The sequence below is a fragment of the Strigops habroptila genome, chromosome 2 (assembly GCF_004027225.2).
Source record: "Strigops habroptila isolate Jane chromosome 2, bStrHab1.2.pri, whole genome shotgun sequence".
In the NCBI taxonomy this organism is placed as follows: Eukaryota; Metazoa; Chordata; class Aves; order Psittaciformes; family Psittacidae; genus Strigops; species Strigops habroptila.
In genome coordinates this window covers 67,660,409-67,684,578 of record NC_044278.2, presented here as the reverse complement: position 1 = coordinate 67,684,578, position 24,170 = coordinate 67,660,409, and the positions used below count along the sequence as shown (strand labels likewise).

The window sequence follows — 24,170 nt, the reverse complement described above, 5'->3', positions numbered from 1 at the left end:
ATAAGCAATAATTCATGCAAACAGACTGACTGAAATTTTACTGTGCTACTGAAATGGGAGTACAGTGAAATATTGTTTGAGACTTTTTACAAGTCAAAATGACAGCATATGAGGAAAAAATATTATACAGGTGTATAGTATTCAAAATACAATAATATTGTGTTCATTCTTTTGAAGCAAACAATATTAAAGAAACTGGTAGGAAAAAAGGCCACTAGATTCATATATGTGGAAGGAAAGTAGGCGTTAATATCCCAACTGTGCCCAGGTCAGCAACTTTATGAAGAAATATATGAACAGAGAACGCCTGACATGAAAGACATTTATAATTACTGAATGGTTCACATTTAATCAAAAATGCATGGGGGGGAGAAGGAGCTAAATAAAATTAAGGCATATTAGAAGTTTTAGCAAACGCAAAGAAAGTTTTGCCAGTTTGTGCTGTTTTTAAAAGCAATTTTCCTGGAACAGATTTGTGTATAGCTTGAATTCTTATGAAATGCAGGTATCATCACTTGCTGAAACAAACCTTATGTTCCAAAATACTATTGACATCACTGTCAGCAAAATGCAGCTGAAAGAAAAAAATAAAAATTCAAGGACCTAATTTATCACATAAAATGAAAACATCTTGGAAGCTTTAATTTTACGATGGAAAACCAACATATGGTGTTATGCACATGACGTGTATATATTTATATATATTGCATCACAATGGTCAGAAGAATGAATTCTGTAATTATTTATGCAGCACAAATTACAGGAAAAAATGTCTTCCTCTTGATAAGATCTGAGAACCTAGTAAGCCTGTTTCAGAGAAGTATTTGTCTCATCTAACTTTAAACACCGACAACATAGAAATCCAGATCTGAGCTAATCGTCTTAGGCACATTTAAGGTTTTCCTGGCTCACATTAGATGTCTACTTTAGGATGAGATGATGTCTGAATATAAACTCAAAAGAGTATTTGAAGGTGGAAGTAAAAGCACACACTGTGATTATAGAATTGTATCCCTGAGAGAGAGAAAATTTCCCCCATGCTTAAAGTTATTAAGAAAGCTTTAGGAAATTAGCATTCAAAAATCCAGATGCTAGTATGAAAGCTTTCAGATATCTTGATGTCTAAAAATAACTAATAATCAATCCTTTCCCTTTATATTCATATAAAGATGAAAGCTTGGCACAACAATTATTTCCTAGTTTTCAGTAGTTGAGATTCTGCAAAGCTTTCCATGGGGAGTTTTCACAGATGATTTAATAGCACATTGAAAATATAATGTACTTCTGTGAAATGTGGAGGGTGGCATGAAATATTTAAATATCAATGGTTTAAGATGGAAAATGCCTAACGACTTTTCTTGAGGAATAGTTTTGGATCTATTTTAAATCTTAAGGGATCCACCTAACACCTTAATCGATTGAAAAATGCAGCAGCATACGGTTACATACAGTTACATCTGTAGCAAAATTGCTTTAGCTAGGTCTTAAATTTGTATTTTTACTGCAGAATATGAATTCCAATACATCTGTAATGACAAAATCTCCTGAAAAGCTATTAACCAGTGCAATTACTTGGCCGAGCAGTTTTGCAAAAATTAAAATTTATTTCCTACATAGTATAGTGTGCTGGTTCACTATAGCCCCAGTAAATAGCTTTTTTTGTTGATGTTTCCCCTTTTTAAATTGGAAGAAGCAGTCATCCTATTTCTTTCAGTTCAAGAACCCCAATACCAGCTAAGCAAAAGTGCTGAGGATTTGTGAGAGACATTTAGGTAATTATATCCTAGTGGAAATTTTTCATAAGTGTATACCTGGTAAAACCAAATCAAGCCAGACCAACAAAACTCACTTTTCATAGCCTTTCTTCCTATACCAGTGTTAAAAAAAAAAAAAAAAAAAAAAAAATGAAAGTACTAATTTTTGCCTAGAGATCTTACAGGTAGGCAAGTCAGTCATTACCTTAGTAGTGTTCTTATGCTTAAAATTATAGTGCTGCTGGGGCTTTTTAGAATCTTTGAAGATATTGTTTCAAAATTTTGTGAAAAGGTTATTCTGGATACTAAAAGTAATCAGCTTCTGCTACTGAGCTGTATATTACAAAGTGACAGATCATCTGTGGCATTCCAAACAAGTCTTCTGGGTCTCACAAATACAGGGATTGTTTCCAGTGTACAAGAACTGGATATCAAAATAAGCATCAGCAATTCACTGGCTTCATATTTCTCTAATAAATATGATGTTAGCATGGGTAAAAGGTGATGTGTTGGTTAAAATAGCTACTATTTCAGAAAAGACCTAGAAGAAGCTCCCAAGGCATATCTGTATATGTGATCAGTATGACAGGAAGAGACACAGGGGAGTTGAATGTTTGTAACTTCAAAGCTTTTGAGTTTACAAAACAAAACTGTTTATTTTCATGAAGGTTTTGAAAATAGCCATAACATTCAGGAAGTGAGTTCATACTTATTTTGATACTTCTTGCCAGATGACAAGGTATCTCTGTGTCCCACTGAAGAGATTTTGGAAATAGCTCAATGATAAGGATTCAGTTTGTCTTGAAAATTATGTGCATTAATGCTTCCAAAGCCTTACTCTCTTTTTTTTTTTTCAATTACTAAAAATTCAGGGAGAAATTCCCTCCATTGAAAATCAGCTCAGCACATTCCTGTGTTAAAGTTTAAAATGCTTTGACTCCTAATATAAATGGAAAATTCATTTTTCATTGTGTATCCAGGAGCTTTTATGTAGGGTATTACAAAATGGCACAAAAAATAATGAAGTTTAGAGAAGCCATTAAGGAAATAAAAGTGTTTTTCAACTAAGTAAAAATGCTTACAATTCAAACAATAGTACTGCATTTGGCAGATAATTAGTCAATGATTGTCTTTTGAACTCTGGAAATAAATTTTGTAGGAGCAGATATGCTGTGCTCTAAGAAGTGACAGCTCTCACTGTTGGTTTTTTTTTTCTTTCTTTTTAAGCCTTTTGCTTAAAGTTGGTTTTTTTTTTTCAAAGGCAGTTTTGTAACCAAGTACTTGTAATTATGTACCCATGCATCCTGGTTTCAGCTGGGATAGGGTTAATTTTCTTCCTAGTAGCTGGTGCAGTGCTGTGTTTTGGATTTAGTGTGAGAATAATGCTGATAACACTCCAGTGTTTTAGTTTTTGCTAAGCAGCACTTACCCTGATCAAGGACTTTTCAGTCTCTCATGCTCTGCCGGTGAGGAGGGGCACAAGAAGCCGGGAGGGAGCAGAGGCAGGACACCTGACCCAAACTAGCCAAAGGGGTATTCCATACCATAGAACATTATGCCCAGTATGTAAAATGGGGGGAGTTTGCTGGGAGACACAGATTACTGCTCAGGGATGGGCTGGGCACTGGTCTGTGAATGGTGAGCAATTGTAGTGTGGATCTGTTGTGTTTCTTGGATTTTATTCCTCTCTTTACCTTTTTTCTAATTTTTCTTTTTTTTCTTTTCCTTTTTTCCTTTTTTCCCTTTTCCTTTTCCTTTTCCTTTTCCTTTTCCTTTCCTTATAATAATAATACTAATAATATAACCCTCCTATTATGATCATTATTCCAACAATTATTATATTTTAGTATATCATAATTTAGTATTACTATTACGATTATTGTTATTATTATTACTACTACTACATTTTGCTTCAGTTTAATTATTAAACTGTTCTTATCTTAATCTGTGGGTTTTGCCTTCTTCCAATTCTCTTCTCCATCTCCCCAGGGTGGAGGATGGGGGGAGTGAGTAAGCATCTGTGTGGTACTCAGTGGCCGGATGGTGTAAAACCACAACATGAATAGGCCTTGAGGAAACCATACAGGTCCATTCAACTATATGCTATACAGATTTTAATTTTACAGGTTCTTATTATTTTGGTTCCACTAAATGCTTTTAGTTAAGGTTGACCAGAACTTTTCACTTTGAGACCCTGTTTTAAATTCCTTATAATTGCCATATTTAAACTGTTCAGGCTGATATGCCCCATGCCAGATGTCTACTCCAGGATGAATCATTTTGGAAAATTCCAGAAAAAATAACTCAGTAGTTTTGCAACATTAAAGAAAAACAAGTTTTCTTTTCTCCCCATTAGTGTGCTGTTTTCAAGCAGTTAATTTGAATGTTTTTGTTATTTCTGAATGAATCTCTGTCCACTTTACAATGATGTCTTTGTAGAAATGGATACAAATGAAGCTCTAATAGTCTTAGAATCAAACAAAAACCAACAAAATTTTAGCAATAAACAATCTTAGCCACAGAACAAATACACATCCAACCATTGATTTTATTTGAGGTCAAATTCTGCCATTCAGAGTAGTTTGCAATTTTATACTAACTTCCAATATGAATTTAGCATTGTTTAAATATTTTCTATTTGTTTCTGCTTTGCCGCGTTCTCCTCTCCTTTTGCCTTCCCCCAAGCCTTGCACATGAACAGACCACTAAAACTACATGAAGTTTGATGCAGCAAGTAGCAATCTGCAGACCTACAGGAGTAAACATATAGATGCCTTTTGCCTGATGCCTCTTAGTTAAGTATGCTGGGGGTAATGGAGACGCCACAGAATTATGGTGACAAAAAGGCCTACCTGAATGAGGTCTCTTCTATAACCAAGGTTACTTTAGAAGAAAGAATAGCTAATTAAAAGGACAGAATACTTAAAGCTTTTTGACTGTGCAAATTCATTTTATTAACAAGTCAATGGTTTCCAGACTTACTAAGAGTGAAATAGAGAACCATGATTAAAACCTTTCGAGAGATACATGCTTCTTTTTAGGCAGCAACATCTTAAACAAGTAATATGCTGTCCTAATAACTCCTGTCTGATTTCTTAATTTTTCTTTTCACAAAAGTCCTTTTTCAAAACCCTATTCACAGCCTCTGGGAACACCTTTATGGAAAGGTGAAAAATGAACTTTTTAAAGAAACACTTTTTGGGTATCCGCAGTTGAAAGCTGTGTTATTCGCTTACAGTAGCTCACGATACATTAGACATTAACTCTACCAATACAAAGAAGATTGTGATACTCATTCAAAATTTGCCTCAGTGTAAAAGTGGGAAAAGATATTAGTGGCTCTACAGATTCTAGCAGCCTAGTGTTCACAAATTAAACTTCCAGTTCACTGCAGTACAGATTAAAGATGTATGTGCTTAACTCTGGCCATGCAAACAGTTTCAGGCTCAGTCCACCCTCAGCTGCTGGCTTCCCTCTCAGCACACAGGAAGAGCGTGCAGTGACAGGCTTTCTGCCTGTGGAAGCCACTCTGTGTTTCTGCACGGGTGTGCACACACATTCATATTCATGAATAGAGAAGACAGTACTTATGTTACTGCCCTCTTCTCCAGCTACAGAGTTCGAGTAGGGCTTGCAAAAGGGAACTTTGAAATGTTTCTTAGTTTAGTAAAATAAACATAGCTTTAAAGTTTAGGAAGAGTCTTTGAGTGGTTAAGCATACAGTTAAGTATTTACAGGATTAAAATACAGAGTACAAAAAATGAAATGGAAAGTAAAAAATGTCTGTTAGCTTGTCACATTAGGCTGTATAATATACTACTAGCATGTTTTTGTCATATTAGAGGTGTATAATTTGTTTTCCTGTACCAACACGTCAGCTATAGTCTTCCAGAAGAGTCCATATTTATAGCTGATTTTAAATTGTAAAGTGACAAAGACTTCCATTTAACACATTAGATGTTCTTGATAAGTATTTTTTTTAAAAAAAGAACCAATCAGTGTGTTGAGATTAATGGCAATCTACAATGTCTCCTAATATTCAATCACCATTTAGCAGATAAATAATGAAGATGAAAGTTTCTTCTTTTTCACTATACATCACCCTTGGCTCAAGTTTGCTGCTTCAGCAGCTCTCTGACAAAGATATGTCTTGCAGCATGCCCTCAAGGGCATTAGATTTGGGCTATTTCAGATTAAGAAGACTTCACTAAGAATGCACTGCCAAGAATTCTTTCTCTTTTACATCTAGCAGCATCCAGCTTGAGTGACATCTGACATGTGTTGTGGTTGAAGAGGACCTGTAGGAGGTACATACCTGAGAAGACAGTAACGGCTTTACAGATCAGTTCAGAAAGGTCATGCCCTGCCTTTTAGCCATCAAGGTCTCATCTGGATGTTCATCAGCTGAGACAAGTGATTAAATTAGCTTTTATTGCTGTTTGACTTTACACCCTGATAAGGTGCATACCTCTCCAGTCTCTCTAGAGTTTTTGCATCACTCTGCTTCTCTTCTCCACCGGCTCCTAGCCAATTTTCTTGTTTAGAAGAAACACTTAGCACCCACAGTAATTAAGAATAGTCTTATTGCCTTATTAAAAGGAAACTGCAGAAGTGTCCTTTGCAATTACACAGTGCACCAGAAGACACAATACCTAAAGGTCAAACGCTAATTGCTGTTACAAGCGGGATTAGACTGATCAAATATAAATACTTAAACAGTAGATATCTACAGCTGAAGCACTCACCCACCAGAGAGAAGAAACAGATATTTTAGGCCATGGTTTATCTGACCCACTTCAAAACGATAGTCATGTTCTAAAGGATCTTTAATTCTTTCCATTGACAATAAGTGCACACTATAGTATGCAGCTCATATGCAGATGTGCATATCTAAAGGCGGGTGAAGTAAATTCTGTGATGCTGAATGTATGGGTCAAAGCAGCCTGTAAAGTCAGATGGCATTTCTATGCCTCTGTGTGTGATTGATATGCATGCCTTCATCTGGAGAAGGTAGAAAGTAAAGCCTTTCTAGCTTCTTAGAAGCAACTAAGACAGTGGATACTTGTGTCTTTAAAACTTGAAAATCAGTTGTATAAAATATCTTTTTAAGTAAAGTGAACTTTAAAAGCAGAGTGGCTTAGTGTTTCTACAACTACATAGTAGTTGTAAAATACCTGTCTAGGTTATCTTTTTAGAACTTTGGATCTTCAGAGTTGGTTCACTAGCACTTATGCATAGAGGTTATCTGCATAGTCAGTAAACTTAAAACACAAGTCAAAACATTCAAATTGGAATGTCTTAGAGTATTGAAACAAAAATTAACAAAATTATGCTATGAATGCTTATGAAAACTTAAGCTACAAGGTCTGATTTTTAGAAATGCTGCTGAATGAACGGTATTTAAAGCAGTTATTGTTTTAGTCACCCAAGTTTGAAAATGGGACCTGGTTTGCTGTCTTGGTTTATGTAAGTACATCTCATTGGGAACATTTACGTGTCAATTATGCAGTTGTACAGTTCTTGGTTGTCTGAAATTTAAACTGTCTGAAACTTAAACTATGTAGGATGTGTCCTGAGCAAGAAAATCTTTGGCAGAAGTCTGAATCAACAAATGCATGGTATTTCTGCATATGTGGATACCTGCTATGACTTAAATGTGCAGTTTGTGGTTTGCGTTATACTGGGAAAATGTAACAATGTATAAATCAGTCAAATTAAAATCCCGTAGATGTCTGAGATTGAGAAAACCTGGGAATTTTCATAAAGTTTGTACCGGCTCTGTAAAGGAATGTCAATCCTATTTGAATAGTCTTTACAGGAAGCAAATAGACTTCATTGTCCATTTTTAGAACTGGATATTATAGTCAGTCATTTCAGGAATGAACATATTAAAATAATTTACAACATAAAAGAGTTGAGTAAATGTGATTAGTATTTTATGTTGCTTTGATATCTGGGAGAATACCTGTAAATAGTGCTACCTTCTAACATAATAACCTTCTTAATATGTGACATTAATTTACCAGACTGAGTTATTTTTGTAATTCAGAAACTATTTTAGATACTAGTGTGAAATGTGGCAAAGGTTTATTTACATATGCACCTGTAAATGGATCTAAAGTATATTCAATGATTATGATTTTTCAGCTACAAATATGGAGTGAAGCTCCTCTGAGATCAGTAAGGTTTCAGCTGGGCACAGCCCAGTGAGAACTGTAGTTGTTTGCAGAATTGCACTCTTCTCTATTTACTAGCATTAAGTGAAGGAGCAATATACTTGCTTATTTTTGTTCCTTTCTTTTTTTCTTTATTTTTTTGTTTTCTTCTGAAGACATGTTTAATTTAATTTCATAAAGTTTCTTAGTTGAAAAAAACCTACATAATATATATTGGGATATGCTTCTTGGAGCTCTATCCTATTCCCCATAACCATCTTCAAAGTGCAGAATCAGATTGAGCTCACCAAAGTGCTTTGCAGTTTGCAGGTCTTTTCAGTGAATAAACACAGGCTGTTACACCATAGTAATGTATATCAGTGGAATAATTATGCAAAGTAGATGAAATCAGGCACAAGAAGCAATACTGAATCAAAGAATCTTCACTATGTAGTGATTAAAAGCAAGGAAAATAGCTATGAAACTGTCCCTATTGAGTGAATCAACATTGTTTTCTTCTTGATTGCCTAAATAATTTTGTATACAACAAAAAAAGAGATTAATAGAGATAAACTGTGGGCTTGGGAGTGAGGGACGAAGACAGATTTATGCTCAAGAATAAATCAGTTTTGTGAAATAAACCAAAATTTGATGTTTGAAAGAAGGGAAAATAGAGAAATCATGTAAAACCATCTTATTTATATTGTATGTTAGTATTTTCTAAGGAGGCTGCTGTTGGCTCAGTAAAAAATTACACAGAATAATTTAAAATAATATTTTCTTAAAATCAGCCCATTACTCTAAGGCCCAACGTACTAATACTAAGGCAATCCAAATTTTGTACATTTGTTTTATGTCACATTAGAGCTTAGTACCAATTAATTTTTAATTTATGAAGTTCTAGCAATCCTATCGCTTGCAAAATAAACTAATTATAAAGCTTGTTAGTCAAATCAATTTAGTTTGGAATATTATACTTTTAAAAACATTAGAGAAAGTAAGTTCCACAAATCTAAGAATTTACCTTAACTGCCAATGTATTTGGGAAAGGATGTATTACAGAAGGCACTTTATTAAATTTTGTGAAAATTACCCTTACCTTCATATAACTAGGGGGAATATGAGTTGTTTTACAGAATTGATCTTAATTCTTTGGTTTGGTCAAAGAAAAGCTCATTAGTGGCAGAAAGAGAGGTTTCAAGTCATCTTTTGAAGTTCTTCTCTGGTTGATTTGCTGGTCTGTGTATAAATGAGAAAAATCTAGACATAGCTGTAAGAGTGAAAACATCTTTTTTCTCCCTTACTGCTTTTGACTGGTAGAAGTTACACTACCAATGTTGGTCTCGTTTAGTCTTTCACTTCATTTTTTTACCTGCAGTGGATGCGGAAATGAATTTTGACTCAGCTGTGAGTTATAGGAACAACATAAAATGTTCTTTTGCCTCAGAAAGTGAGGCCTTGATAATTGCTCTGGCTCACTGCATAACATTTACATTTAAAAAATAAATAAAAGCCTTGACATCGTGACACACGCCACTTGATATTATTAAAGACAAAGTCTTTCACATAGATTCATTTCCAGGACAGCAGTATCAGAAACAGCAACCCTTACAAGTTTCTCTTTGTACAGAAATAGATTTACTCTAAGAGTTTAAGTGGGCTAAAGACCCCAGTAGCCTTGCACACTGTAGCATAGACAGTCCAAGTCATCATCATGCAGCACCATGCATAAGTCTTACATACTTGACTTATGTGTCCACTTGCAGAGAAAGAGAGCTAAAAAATAATTGAATTGAGTCTTGGAATAATTTCCTAGACACAGCTCAATAAAAGAGTAGATCTAGCTTGTAGATATGTGATGTGAACACTTCTCCTGCAGCAAGTTATCTAAAGCCATCAGCAAGCTGTGTAAGTCACTGTACGTCTTCTGTAAAGTAATGGATCATAATGGTTATGAAAATGGTGTGACGAAGTCAAAGAGCATTTATGTCTGTAAACCTGGGGTAAAACCTCACCATGCAAGCAATAATTTTTAAGTATTGCACTTTGAAGTATCTTCAAAACAAGTGAATGCAGAAATAAATGTGGGTTTCCATCTTGCCTTGATGGGATACCATTTGCAGTAGGATATATTTACGAGTATTATTTCCAGAAGGAGAAAAGGGGGGTTACTTCTTCGGACAATGTGCAGTAAATGCAGCAAAGAACGGATGTCTGTAACTCATTATCAGCAGAAAACTAGGTTGTTTGTTTTTTGGTTTGGGTTGTTGTTTTTTTTTTTTTTGTTGTTGTTTTTTTTTTGTTTTTTTTTTTTTAATTCTATAATAAAGAAACTGCTTCTGACTGCTCATGGTTACTCTAATGTCTTTGTCTCTAATGACATGGTCTAAAGCTGTGCTTGATGGTGTTGAAAGCTCTTGAGCAATAGGGGGAGAGATTTATTGTGGTTCATGTAGCAGGATGAGAAAAATCAATTTTCTGTCAAGAAGACAGAACTAGTAGTATAGAAGAAAAACCTCTAAATACATACAATGGCTTTGTGACAGCAGAAAGTTAAAAGAGGGATCAAAACACAGGAACATGCATACTGTATGCCATACTACATAGGTGCCACATCAGAAGGACTTTTTTGTTTCAGTGTCTGACAAAATAAAGGAAGTAGCACAACAAAGATGTGTACTAGCATATGATGGAGAACAGGCCCATGTCTAGCATCTCAAGGAAAATGTAATAGAAACACCCCTTTAACTTAATCAAAAAGTACCTCCATAATAATGACATTTGCAAGTGTTAATTACTTCTGTAATTAACTTCACGTTATTATTAAAAAAACTTCACATAATTATTGTTAACTGTTGAGCAACTCATCCTGTTTGAATTTCAGTTTCTGAACTTCTCTCTGACTGGAGTACTGGAGGGAATATTACTGGTACCACAGCAGGTGGCACTCTTTCCTTCGTGTTTGATCTGAATTCATCTCTTCAGACACAGAAGGCACAGAATAATAGAAAGTATTATACTTCATGAGATCTGTGAAAAAGTGGTCATAAAAACGTCTCTTGGCTGAAGACTGACTAGAGGGTCTCTGAGTCTTCTTACTGTTCCAGTACCTGCACAGGATGCTGCTGAAGTAGCTTTCAGATGCATAGCTATGCAATCGAAGACTGAGAGCAAGGCCAGCTAGGAAATTTGTTATAGACACAAATTACCTCCTTTCTCTTTTCTGAGAAAGTATCATGAGCTTTTGTTGCTATTTCTTGGAACAGAGGTGAGTGAGGACAAAGCAGAAAGTAGCAGAGCTCCTGCCTTGTAGGGAGCTAAAGTAGTAACCTGTCAGGTCTCTTTGATGCAAGCAAGACTAGGAAGTATCTAAAAAGTGTCTTAGTAGAAAAAGAGTCTTTGCATCAGGGATTAGGAGAGCTGTCATACCAAAATTTGATCTCTAAAGCTAGAATTTATGGCAGAATAAATGCTTGTGCGGCATGTTTAAAAACCATAATGCCTTTCTATCCTACACCCTAAAATACTGAAGCCTGGATCCTGCAATGCACTGTATGGAGTTCCTTATGTAATTCACAAACACTTTCTATCTTGTCACAGCTAATTCAGCTGACCCCAGAGAGCGAAGTAGTGCCTATCATACCATGGTAAGGTAAGTAGGACTCATGTTAAGGATAAATGTCCTTTCAGGACTAGGAGCTTCTATTCTGTTTGATATATACTAGGATTTTGTTGTTTAATTACATTAAAACTAGATACAACTTTTGTCCTAAAGCTGTGTCTATGGCCATAGGAGATTAAATATGTGGTGGTTATCTAAGAAGAGATGTTATACAAATGTGAGGCATCACAATGAGGTATCATTACCAGACAAACTGTATTTGCAGAATTTAAGTTTCTGGTTTTGTATTTCCTATACTTACCTTTATAGGATATGAGAAGTACAGAATGGATTACTTTAATTTTTTGAAATTGAGCATATAAAAATTAAAGCAACATATTAAACAACCAGGCCAAGAACTTTTACAACGCTTTACCTTTTGTACCAAGGCCCTCTGCATTCTCTCTGCCTTCTCCATGAATTGACATGTTTAGTTGTATTTTCTTCCTCCTACTTGATAAACATATTTCCCTGGAAAAAAAGAGAGAAAATAAATTAAAGTGGCAATTATGAGCCTATTCTGTAGTAATGGTGCTGAGTTTTTATGAAGTGAGACTAGGCCTTGAGCTAGTGTGCTCTGAACTTCCTTTTTGCATAGACATCATTTTCTGTTGTCAAAAAGAACATGGCAGTTTTGTTTGCTTTGAAAAAAGACTAGTTTATTAAAATCATAATGTCTATTATATCCTAGAGTTTCTACTGTCTATCAAAATGTGCACTTTTTTGGCACAAGTATTTTGCAGCAGATAAAGGCAATCTGAAAGCATTTAAAAAACAAAATTAGAAAAATTATGTTGCTAATCAATGGGTCGACTTTGAACAGCCACTGAATTAATTTTCTTAAGAATTTATTCGCATTTAGTGTTGTTTATTACAGAGACTTGACTTGAATTTTGTTTGTGAGTCTAGTTGCATGCAGAGCTGGCAATCTTGCTAAGAAGGAAAGCTTAAATATCAGAGGAATTTGGCTTCTGTGTATAATGTACTGTGACGTACTATAAAATAAAAATAATGTAGTTTGGCCAAAGCTGTACAAACTGTGCTTCTTGTTCCATGCAAAATGCAATGATTAAGAGTTACTAACTCTCATGATGTGTAGCTAAAGCTTGTATGTCAGTGAACTTTTGGCTCCCCAAATCCAAATCAGTCAGCCTTAGCAGCCATGAGGACAAGACTTTGCTTTGGGGAGCTTTCCTCTGGATACAGGGCTGAGGTGGCACAAGCACTCACTTCAAGGTTTGAATTCCTGAGGAGCTGCTTGCTCTTTTTTTGTTGAGTGAGAAATCTGGTGGAATGAATGATCTTCATGTGGCCAATTACACTGTGGTGACTGAAGTGGATTGACTCTTTTGCCTGTCTTTTGGGTGGGAATTAGTCACGTGGCCTCAGTTTAGAAACATACTTGATTCACATAATGTCATACTGTGTCCTTCTCTTGTCACAGGGGATGTAGCAGTCATGGCAGGCAGCACTGATTTCTTGTTGGTGGCTTCTTGAGGCATCTGGAACCGATAGAGCACAGTGATAATGGTCAGAATCTGCTCAAGATTCTTTCATTTTGTTTGGCACATTTAAGCACTCTCTAATACTGGGGTAATGAAAATGAGAATGACTCAGTGACTGAGCGACCAGGGCTGTTAAATGATGCAGTATGTGCCACCTCGTCCAATTTATATCAACGTCTTCAGTGCAAAATGTAGTACTTCATCTGAGTGATTTTGCAAAAGTGAGAGCAAACCTCCTGATTAGATAGACTGACCAGTGTGCTGCTGGGCAACAGTGGAGACTTTTATTCCACTCCCTTGCTGTTTTTTATGATCTCTTTGTCCGGTATAATCAATGGAGAGGTGCGGATGGCCCTAAAGGTGGTTTATGTCAACTTTCAACTTATGTCTTTCCAGTGGTGACAGGGGGAGTTGGATGTCATAGACTGGACAGCTAAACTTTGGTTGGCAAAGTTAGCAGAGATGGTTCACACACTAAATGACAGAAATCTAGAGAAAATACCAGTTTTATCTTAAAAGTAGATGGGTATGATTTAATATTTCTGAACTGATCTGCCTAAAGTAAAAATGACAGGAATGAAAAGAAGGCAAAAATATGGAGAATATTGCATTGTGATATGGAGAATAGTTAAGAGAACTAGACAATAAGGCAAATAACTAAAATGTGGAATGAAATGAATCAAGTAATATGGAATCTTACAGGAGAAAAAACTTAAAATGCAATAACATTGGAAGAGATAAAATGTTTGTTCATTTTATGTGGATGATTGTATTTAAAAAATAGCAGAGGCTGTAATGAACAGTAATTTCAATCAGAGCTTCAAAAGCAGTACTTGAGTTGCTGAATAGCAGTACTAAATATGGTAAACAGCAGAAGAGCCATCTCCTCTACTGTAAAATTAAAAAGGTTCATTGAAGCTAAAGATGCTATGATGACTTACATCAGCTGAAGAGCTGCCCCATGAAGTTTGTCAGTTCCATATTGAAATATAAATTGGAAGGCGTGTAGAATAATGACTTCAGCTGCTTCCTGTCAGACAGTGTTTAAACCTGCATGCTGTATCTAAGGGCTGCCTCATCTGAAGGAGTCTAAGGAGGAAGCACAGCATGGAGAGGAGAGGCAAATCAGAGAAAGCAGTTTGTCTGCTTCAGAGATGGAAGGAAAAGAAGGAAAGACAAACTCCTCCTTATTCTGCATATTACAGGCTTAACAGAGTGTTGTAGTATGGGCTTTGATTCTACATTAACACATCTCAGATAATATTCAGGCAAATATTAAGAGCAAAGAATACAGGCATTAGCATCAGGTTTGCCTATACCACTTAATAATCATGTTACAGCACTCTGAGCAATCTGTGAGCTCGAGAGCAGGGAGTGACAATAATCAGGCATCATTGTCACAAAGGCAGATGCCAGTCTGGAAAGTTATCACAGAATGAATCGGATGAAGTCTTTGCAGCTTTACCAGTGGAAAAGGGTATTGGTGGACATATTGCTGGCTTGTGGCTACAGCAAATGACAAAATCAGTTACTTTTTCATTACTTTATGAGGCTTCTCCTCCTTCAGGTAAAAAGGGCTGTGTTCATGAATATCTCTTTACTAATAATGAGGAGACATTCACTTTTTCAGTTCTTATCACCTGCATGTCCTCTTTTCTGTTTTCAGTCCTACCCTTTACAGTTACTTACACTTTGTGGACTTACATACATATCTGTATACGCTCGCACACATATATATGAGAAACATATATATATTTTCTATCTATCTTGCAGGGATCCAGTTTTTATGAAAACCAATTGTTAAATTGACCTGTTGAAGTTCTTAAAGAGATAACATTAAGGAAATAAAAAAAACAAAAAACAAAAACCAAAACATAAGCCCCCGATTTGATTAGGATAATGGATTTATTTTATGAGAACTATTGCAGAAGAATGGAAAAGGTTGGTGACACGTACCCCTTGTAAAATTTGTTTCTTACTAATCATGGAAAGTGTTGCAGCAGTTTTACTTAGATTTTTCTTTTTCTTTGAGCACAAATTAATTATATAATATATGCAGGCAAAAAACCCCCCAACCCCACCACTAAAACGAAAAGAACACCTGTTCAGATCATGTACCAATTAACAAAAGAGAAAGCTTTTAAAAATTACTTGAGGTAGAGACTTAAACAAAGTACAAAATGGCCTTATGTAATGAAGGTGTCTTTATGGCTATTGTCCTTAAATCTGCCTATGTCCTTAAATCCTTGCACCTTTCAGGGTGCAAGGAGGTGTTTCATAATATGAACAGGTTTATTCAGAACATTCTTCGTAAAGACAGTACTACAGATCCTGAGATTCTGTGGAGTGAACCAGGGAGAAATAATACTGAAAATATGTGGCATCATGCAGGCACAGTCATCCCATCCAACTCTTGACTGCAGGGTCTGAACTGGAATGTGACTTCTATCTCTTCTGAATGGTGTCACCTTAATGTTACCATCTTGTGAAAGACATGGAAGAAAACTGAAATGTTTTATCAATCCCTACCCATCCAAATAATAAAAAGACATTTAGGAACTGGTAGAAAATCCTGGAGGCAAGCAGTTGAGAGAAGTGTGATCATGTTGGTCAAAATGTCCTTTTTTTCTTTTAGTTTCTTTTTTTTTTTCCCCACCAAGTATTGGACATCTCAGCTCAAGGTGCTGCTTTCTTCCCTACCTGTGTGCACACATATACATTAATTTCTGCATCTCTTTAGAGCAGAGGTGTTTATAGTGCAGTAATGTGTGGATATGCTGCACAGTGCAGGTGTGCCATCAAAGGGAATATGCTACATAAATGTGTCTCTGAGTTTTTAAGGCTGAACTACCTAACTAATTCTAGGGATAGTGAAGGATGTTCTGGTTAACAAATGAGAGTCTGGCTGTATTTCAGTACTTATTCATATTGATCTAATGGAAAACAGATGGCCTATTTATGGAAGTTGAGTATTAAAGGACATTTTCGCCCTTATGATGTTCCCACTAATGGGTAAAATGAACCACTTCTATTACCTTAGAGAGCTGTCAGCTGCATTAGATACTAGGTATGCTTGATTAACTCTCACTGTACTTGCACCTTATAATGTAATATGGCCTCAAATGAAACATAGGTAGATGGCATTTTAACTTTGAGCGCTCCTGCTGGAAGTAACATTATCTTTTTCGCTCTTTTGCTACAGAGGAAATCTGAATAGGCTAATTCCATTTTTTTATATCTGTAAGCTCCTTATTTTCTTTAGTCATATCAATTCATAAAGTTGCATTTAAACACATATTTTTTAGGCAAAGTACATGTCACCATTATCCCTAGAGATAATATGACTAACGATGCAGTAGTTTGAGTGTATTAAGTGCTGTATTGCCCATGAAGTAATGCAAAATTCTCTGTCTAAGAAACTGAGATCTCATTTCCAAGTTAAGGTATGCTGAACAATTGGACCGTTACTTTTAAAAAAAGCTGTATGCATTCATTTTTTCATTTATTCATTTTACATAGTACAATAGATATAAAATGTATTGTAGAATTTTTTAGTTACTATAGTAATAATACCTTTTTTTTTCTTCTTTTCTTAAAGAATTACTGAAACAGATTTGAAAATAAAAATATTTTCTGCATTTCAAAAGCAGTGCTCTTTATTGGCCTTTTAGAAAACATAATTATTGGGCTTTCTTGTATCTGTTCCTTATTCTACGTCTTTCTCACTTGTAGTCTGAAAGGCTTATCGTTGCATAGTGTAAATAGTTCTACTAATCAATTGAACTAATAATATGTTATAAAGATAAACATCGATGGGAGTTTTTGGTAAGATTTAGAGTATAGTAGTCTCAGAAGAAAAACAAAAAAACCCCAGACCCTGTCATTTGGAGCCACATGTCTTTTTAAATCTTTTTTTTTCCTGTTATCTTTTCTAATCTGATTTCTGTCAAATATCTTTCATTTTACTTAGATGGTTAACATGTCTATGAACTATCTCTGTATATTTCTTCTATGCATTTTTAAACAAATTTTTAAAAGAATTTAATTCTAGCCAGTATATATTTATACCCCCTTTTTCTTTTTCTTATTTTGTTTTTGGGTTTTTTTGTTTGTTTGTTTGTTTGGTTTTTTTGGTTTTTTTTTTTTTTTTTTTTTTTTTGTTTTTCTTTTGTTTTGTTTTTTGGTTTTGGTTTTTGTTTTTTTTTTTTGTTTTGTTTTGAGGTTTTTTTGGGTTTTTTTGGTGGGTTTTTTTTGGTTTTGTTTTTGATTTGATTTTGGTTTTCGGTTTTTGTTTGTTTGTGGGGTTTGGCGTTTTGGGTTTTTTTAATATAGTGGAGTCTACAAAGGTAATAAATTGGTCTTTCAATCATATAAAGAATGGAATCTTAACTGATGCTGATATTCAAAGGATGGAAATATTCTCCTACAGCAAGGTTAGAGGTTTATTTCCTTGATTATACATTCTGTATTTTCTGTTAATTTTACTTTGTCATCTTCTATGAGCTAGAAAGTGGATAAAAATCCTTATGATTTTATATAATCTGCCCTTGTACTTTAAATTCTTTGATTGTCTTAAAAGCTCTTGGTGCCCTCTTGCACTTAGTGCATCTACCCAATTTTAGTCGTCTGGTTTCCATGGCTTCCAAACGTTATTCATTTTGCTTAATAAATATCATTACTGACACTCATCTTTCCAGCAGCTAGAGCAATTTTACCCAAGCGAATCCCACAATAGTTTCTGCAGTCTGACTTAATGTGATCCTGCAAATTAATTTCCCATGCAACTTCTGCCATTAGGAGTGAAGTGGTTACATGCTGAACTGATTTTCCTCTGAGTTCTGAACCCTGTCACTGGCCTCACTTCTGGTCACATAATTGTAGCCAGGCAGCAATAAAATACGCTTGATGTGAAGAGCCTTTAAATGTTACAAGATCAATTATATCAGTTGGTCTTTTCTAGGAGCCAACATTGACATAATCACACTTGTGAGCTACCATTTTTAGTTGCTGAGAAATGTGCCCTTCTCTGTCCAGAATGAATGTACCCTCTCACAAATTGCAGAATTTTAATGAAAACAAGGCTTATTACTTTCTTTTACTGTTTCTATATTGCAACTGTAGAAATATTTACTGAAATGCACTTTGAGATGGAGACAAAAAGTAGTGTCAGGTAGGAAATACGTCTATGGGGTAGAATTCAAATGTTGCTGCGTACATTTATGGCTTTGATGAAGATTTTTCCCCCCCCTAAATACCATACACTGTAACTGATTTATAAAAACAAATCTGATTGATTGATATATATACAGAGAACAAGTAGAAAACTCCATCCATAGCATGAGAGACAAATTGCACAATTAAAGACAACTCAATATAGGTAACAAGTGCCACAGTCATGTGATCTGGTAATATTTGCATTACAGGAATGTCAAGTATCAGCAAATATTTGCCAAGTCTAGGGAATTCTGTAATTCAAAAAAACAGCCGCTAATGATAAAGGAAGTATTTAATATAACTCATATGTCTGTGTTTAGTAGAATGTTTCTGTGTTTTGATAAAGTACTGTAAGTATACTGAAATTTTAAGTTCAGTTGGTGTTTTGCATACTACACAGAAACTGGAAAAAAATCTGAGCTTTCCTTCCTTTTTATTATTTTGGGTCAACTTACTTGTATTTTTCAGGATAGCTCTTTGCAAGACTGATATTTCCAAAGAAAATAGGACGGATTGATTTGACTGCTTGATGGCACATTTCAGGGCAAAAAACTTTAATGAAATGTTGTTTCAAGAAAATTAAAAAGAGAGAGACAAATGAACCATGTACAGCAAATAATTGTTCTAGGAAAGTCAAGGAGGTCTCTAATAACTCAGTTTTACTAACTGAACTAAATACTGGCAGTTTACTTTGTAAAAGACCAAATGTTTATAACTAAGAATCTTCACAGAATTACCCTGATTGTGGGTATCCGTGGCAATGAAAAGCAACATACATGTGTATAAAGTAGTAAATGGTTTGCACAAAGTAGTCTTTTAAATTACTGCCCCAGAATTCCTACAGTTATTGTAAAATATTGACTTTCTCACAGCAATAAATTCACTTTTGGGGTTGCTTGCCACTGTCTGAATACCAATGTGATGTAAATGAAGAAGTGACACTTGATGACTGGCAATCCTATGGCTGTCAGCCTTTCAGTTGGTACCAGTACACAGAATCCCAATGATTTGTATGCAGTGCTAAGTCAGTCTATCTACTCCCTTACTGTGCAGCAGATGTATTTGACCATAATGTCTGATAGCATTCAGTAAGTAATTTCATGTTGAACCCAAATGCTTGACTTTTTGGCTCGACTCCCTAACAAGTTCCATAGAAATGAACTGTCGCGCTACCCTGGACTGTCTTGTCTCTTTGCTTCTAGTTTTAATCTTCTTCACACTAGCAGTGGACCATTATTCCTGAAAGAAAATTTATTTGATCTCTTAAGAGACGTTGGTTTAGTGCTCTAAACAAAGATAGGTTCCGTTCTTTTCAAATCTGCTGCCATTCATCCTGATAAAGGACTCAGCAGCTTACAAAAGAATGTCTTTGTTTTATAGAAGTGCTGGAAATAAATAATGGTTTATAAATTAAGATTTCTGTTTACACTATGTCTGGAGAATTTTTAGGACATGCATGAAAGGGAGTACAGTAAAGAGAAACAAATGAAACTGTATTAGTTCAAAAAGCAGAGACTAAGACATCCTGCACTGAATGGATAAAAAAGCCTTTGTGTAAACCATGGAATAACCCAGCTGATTGCTTTTTGATTGTTCATGTTAATTTACATTACAGGATGTGAATGTCCACAGAAGAGACATAATTTCATATAAATGAAAATGTTTCATCATTTCTTACTCTCTGTTAGTATGGTGAAGAATGAACACTATAACTCTGTGACTTAATAAACAAATACTTTTGAGCAGAAAGGGACAAACTGGAAACAAATTCAGTTCTAAAAACTTCAGTGGGAATTTTTCCACTATAGAAGAAGAGAAGCTGCTCTTAATAATTTAACTATATTTTCAGACAGTCTTATCCCTCCTCTTTTCTTCCTACTATGGTATCTTTGCTCTACCATATAGCTGTCAGGTTTGCTAGGTTGCCTTGGGAAAATATGTTGGGAGTTTGTCCAAAGGAGTTGGGTGCTCAGAGCAAACCCCTCACAACTACATGGGTATGGAGAAGAATAAACCCCAGGTATCACTGTTAGAATTTTGCAGCATATATCATTCCTCTTCTTAACATGTCTCTAGGCAGAAAGATCATACAGCAAACATCAAAAGTCCTATTTTAGCACAGATAATATCCTCTGATGTCCTTACAAAAGGGAATGCCAGGAAGCTGTAATGGAACAAGTACTACAAGAATGCTGAACAGTTTTCCTTGTAATAACAGAAACAATGTTAGATTCCAAATAAAAGAGTTTAACAACCTGCCAAAGTAATAACTATCCTTTCTACCCACTGCCTTTGGCCCTGTTCATCTCTGAGGATTAATCCTGTGAGAGATATAAAGGACAGCTAAAGGTAAAGAAAACTTTCTCTGTTTCATGAGGATGTTAGAGGTCTTGCCAGAACAGGGAAAAATGTACAACGTTTTCATGTAAGATAGCTAAGATGACTTAGCAACATATCTTAAATTCAGAAGAGGAACTCTTCTAGGTCACGGTAGCAGTATTTTAAAAGGATTCATTAATAATTTTCATCCTCTCCTTAGCTCTATTAATCAATTAATAATATATTCCTAAATTTATTTGCAAATTTAAGTATTTGCAAACACTACTAAATTTGTCTGCACTAGTTCCTTTGATAATGTTCAAAATAGTTAAGACATCTTGCTTTAACAAATTATCCAGTTTTGCTTTCTAGACATTCAGGCAGCATATTTTGACAGAAATAGCTTGTCTACTGTGTCACTGCCAGTGAATAAAAACCCTGAGGGACAGTGATCACAAGCCCTGCACCTCGGTTTAACCTCTGTAGCTCAGCCACCTGCAAAAAACAAAAGGTGCTGATAATAAGAGTGGCAGTGTGCTTTGGAAAACATCTAAACCCCAAGATAGTGATTATTTGTGAATAACCCCAAAATAGAAGCTACAGTAATCTTTTCACTGTAGGATAAGCTTCCATCCTGCATACCTCTATGTTTTTGTTTCATTATGTGCAGTATAAAGTTGGGGTTTTGTTGTTTTTTTTGTTTTTTGTGGTTTTTTGTTTTGTCTTTTTTTTTGTTGTTGTTTTGTTAGTTTTTTTTTGGGGGGGGGGGGGTTTGGTTTTGGTTTAGTTTAAATAATTCTGTATTTACATTTCTTGCAATTTCCAAATCTGATGATGAAGTAATGGTGTCTTTCTCATATGGTAGAGCACTAGCTATAAAATATCCATCATGTGAGTGAGTCCTGGAGTAGCACCAGCCTTTGGCTGTAATTGTCCATCCCAGCATATTTTAATCTGAATACAGAAATATGCAAATAATTCTATTTAATTAAACTATCAACTTAAATTCTATGAAGAAAAGAAAAAGACCATCTAAACCACTCACCCTATTACTAACTGTAAATAAATCAATCAAAAACTTTTTCTGCACATGGGTTTTTTGAAATAGTAGTGTCTCTGATTTTTGAAAAATTATTAGCAAAGCAGACACTGTTATTCATAATCACTCTGAATTTTCTGGGGTGGAGCACGAGTTCTGAGGCAGTTATGATTGAGAACAGGCAGCTTTAAATTCCATAAAAATAGTCATTTTTACCAATAATTTTAAATTGCATGTAGCTTTACTAGTTTACTAGTTTGATGTAATAGAATGCCAGTTCAGCTGTGACGTTTTGTGATGCGAAGCAGCATGTTTAGGAGCATATTTCACTCTTCACAGTAATAATAGTAAAATAATACATCTCAGCAAGCTTCAGAAAGTCTGGTTCAAATTAAGTGCTACTTCTAGAAGTTTTGCAGAACGGTAAGAATTAGCAAATCATGTCATGATTTCAAATTAGTAAAACAGATATTTAGGAGCTGTTAAAAGACTGAGTTAAAATATGAAAAAACTATGAAAGTATTAATTTTTGTGTTCAAGGACAGAATATTTATTTTACATAGGTTGAAGATTGAGTGTGCTTTTGGTTTTGGGTTGTTTTTTTTTTTTTCTGAAACATATTCTAACTTACTCTGTGTTATAATATCAATGTTAAATAAATTTTTAATAGGCACAGAGCAAAAGTTTCCCTAGGCTAAATTCCATTTACTGCTGTCCTGCTGCTGACCCTCTGATTCTCACTGAAACAGTTTGCTGAAGGAAATTTCTTCACATGTGTGAAGGTGGGAGGTGACAGTGCAGTGGATAGGTACATAGTTTTCTCTCCTCTTTTCTATTTTTATCTTCCTTTCTCAGCTGACAGAAGGTGGTGAACACCTAGCTTTTTCTATGCTGGAAGAGGGTGTGTTGCAGATTCACAGAGCTCCAGGGAAATGTGGAGGGATGTGGGAGAAAATCAGCTTTTTTAGGCTAGCTGGGCAGACAGTCTAAATACACATTTTAAGAAGTGACAATGCAAATCATTCAGTTTGGTACAACAAAATCTGCTAGCTTACCCATCTGTTGGGGACATCTGATGAGTGTGTGTTGTCAAGGCCTTATTTCATCTAGGTTTCCTTTTAAGTAATAACTGTATCATAGAATCATAGAATAGTTAGGGTTGGAAAGGACCTTAAGATCATCTAGTTCCAACCCCCCTGCCATGGGCAGGGACACCTTGCCCTAAATCATGTCACCCAAGCCTCCATCCAGCCTGGCCTTGAACACTGCCAAGGATGGAGCATTCACAACTTCCTTGGGCAACGTGTTCCAGTGCCTCACCACCCTCACTGTAAACAATGTCTTCCTTATATTTAACTTAAACTTCCCCTGTTTAAGCTTGAACTCATTACCCCTTGTCCTGTCACTACAGTCCCTAACGAAGAGTCCCTTCCATAAGAATGTAGTGTTAGTATAATGTTTCTCTAATTTGGTTACACTTGAATATTTTTAACTTAGAGAGGCTCAGTGTGTGTAGAGACACCCATCTGTAACTAAGTTTCTCCTTATTAGTTTTTTCTTGAGAGGTTTTTTTACTAGCTTTGATCATCTCTTGCTGTTGCAAAGGCAGTAATTCTCTTATTTACATCGCCAGCAGCAGGGATATCTATCCCTAAATGTACTCATGGGATAACAGAAGTATAAGGATATTAGTATGTACATGTATGTGGAGGAAAGTTGCACCAACCAACCTGATTTTCAGTTCCTTGGACATAATATAGTTAATTATCATGAATACAGCCTCTCAAAGACATTAGGCTCTTATATGATTACTTTAGCTCTTTATTTGTAAAAACATTTTTTTTTTTTTTTGAAAACTTTTAAGGAAACTTGCATGCAAAAAAACTTTCAGAAACTTGCATGCGAAGTATTTTTTGTTTTATAATTTCAGCTTTCTTAACAGTCATATATTATTAAAGTTCTCTGTGGAATTATCAAGATGCACAGAGATTTAACACATCTGAAAAATGAAGAAAATGAATGACCTGTGAATTTGTATGAAATATTCATTGGGTTTCCCTTTAAATGAGGGTAATTTTGGAGATATGCTGCATTGACTTTCTTGTATATCACATTACACTGGATTGTATGTCTCATTACACTATGTTATCACTTCATGGTATCATAGTTTGCATGGCGACAGTGAGAGTGTAATGTAATGTGATGATGTACTGTAGCTGTGAAATACTATTAAATGATGACACCGTAGGGATTCAATAAAATATACTGTTTTACTAATCTCAGTTTCAGAATCTGTAGGAGAGTGCTGAGGGAAATACTTGCCTCAAAAGTATTTTCTGGGTTTACTGACCTCATTTGTGACCTTTCAGTTTACTGCTGAAATTGCCATTTCCATAGAATTCTCCTACTGGAGTTGATACCTAGACTTTGCTTTTCTACTGCAGTAATGCTCCAGTAATCCATTAACTGCATGCTGTTAAAGGAGTGGGATCTCTTGCAAAGATGGTCATTTAATTTAGAAGA

General features: G+C 35.3%; 1 long non-coding RNA gene across 1 annotated transcript; it reads right to left on the bottom strand.

Moving 5' to 3' along the window:
- Positions 1–1,542: 1,542 nt before the first annotated feature.
- LOC115604512 lies at positions 1,543–24,170 on the bottom strand. The gene is made up of 4 exons (XR_003990293.1): positions 23,533–24,170; positions 23,057–23,061; positions 13,451–13,456; positions 1,543–1,552 (listed from the first exon to the last, which is right to left on the bottom strand). It is a non-coding gene; the product is annotated as an uncharacterized LOC115604512 (long non-coding RNA).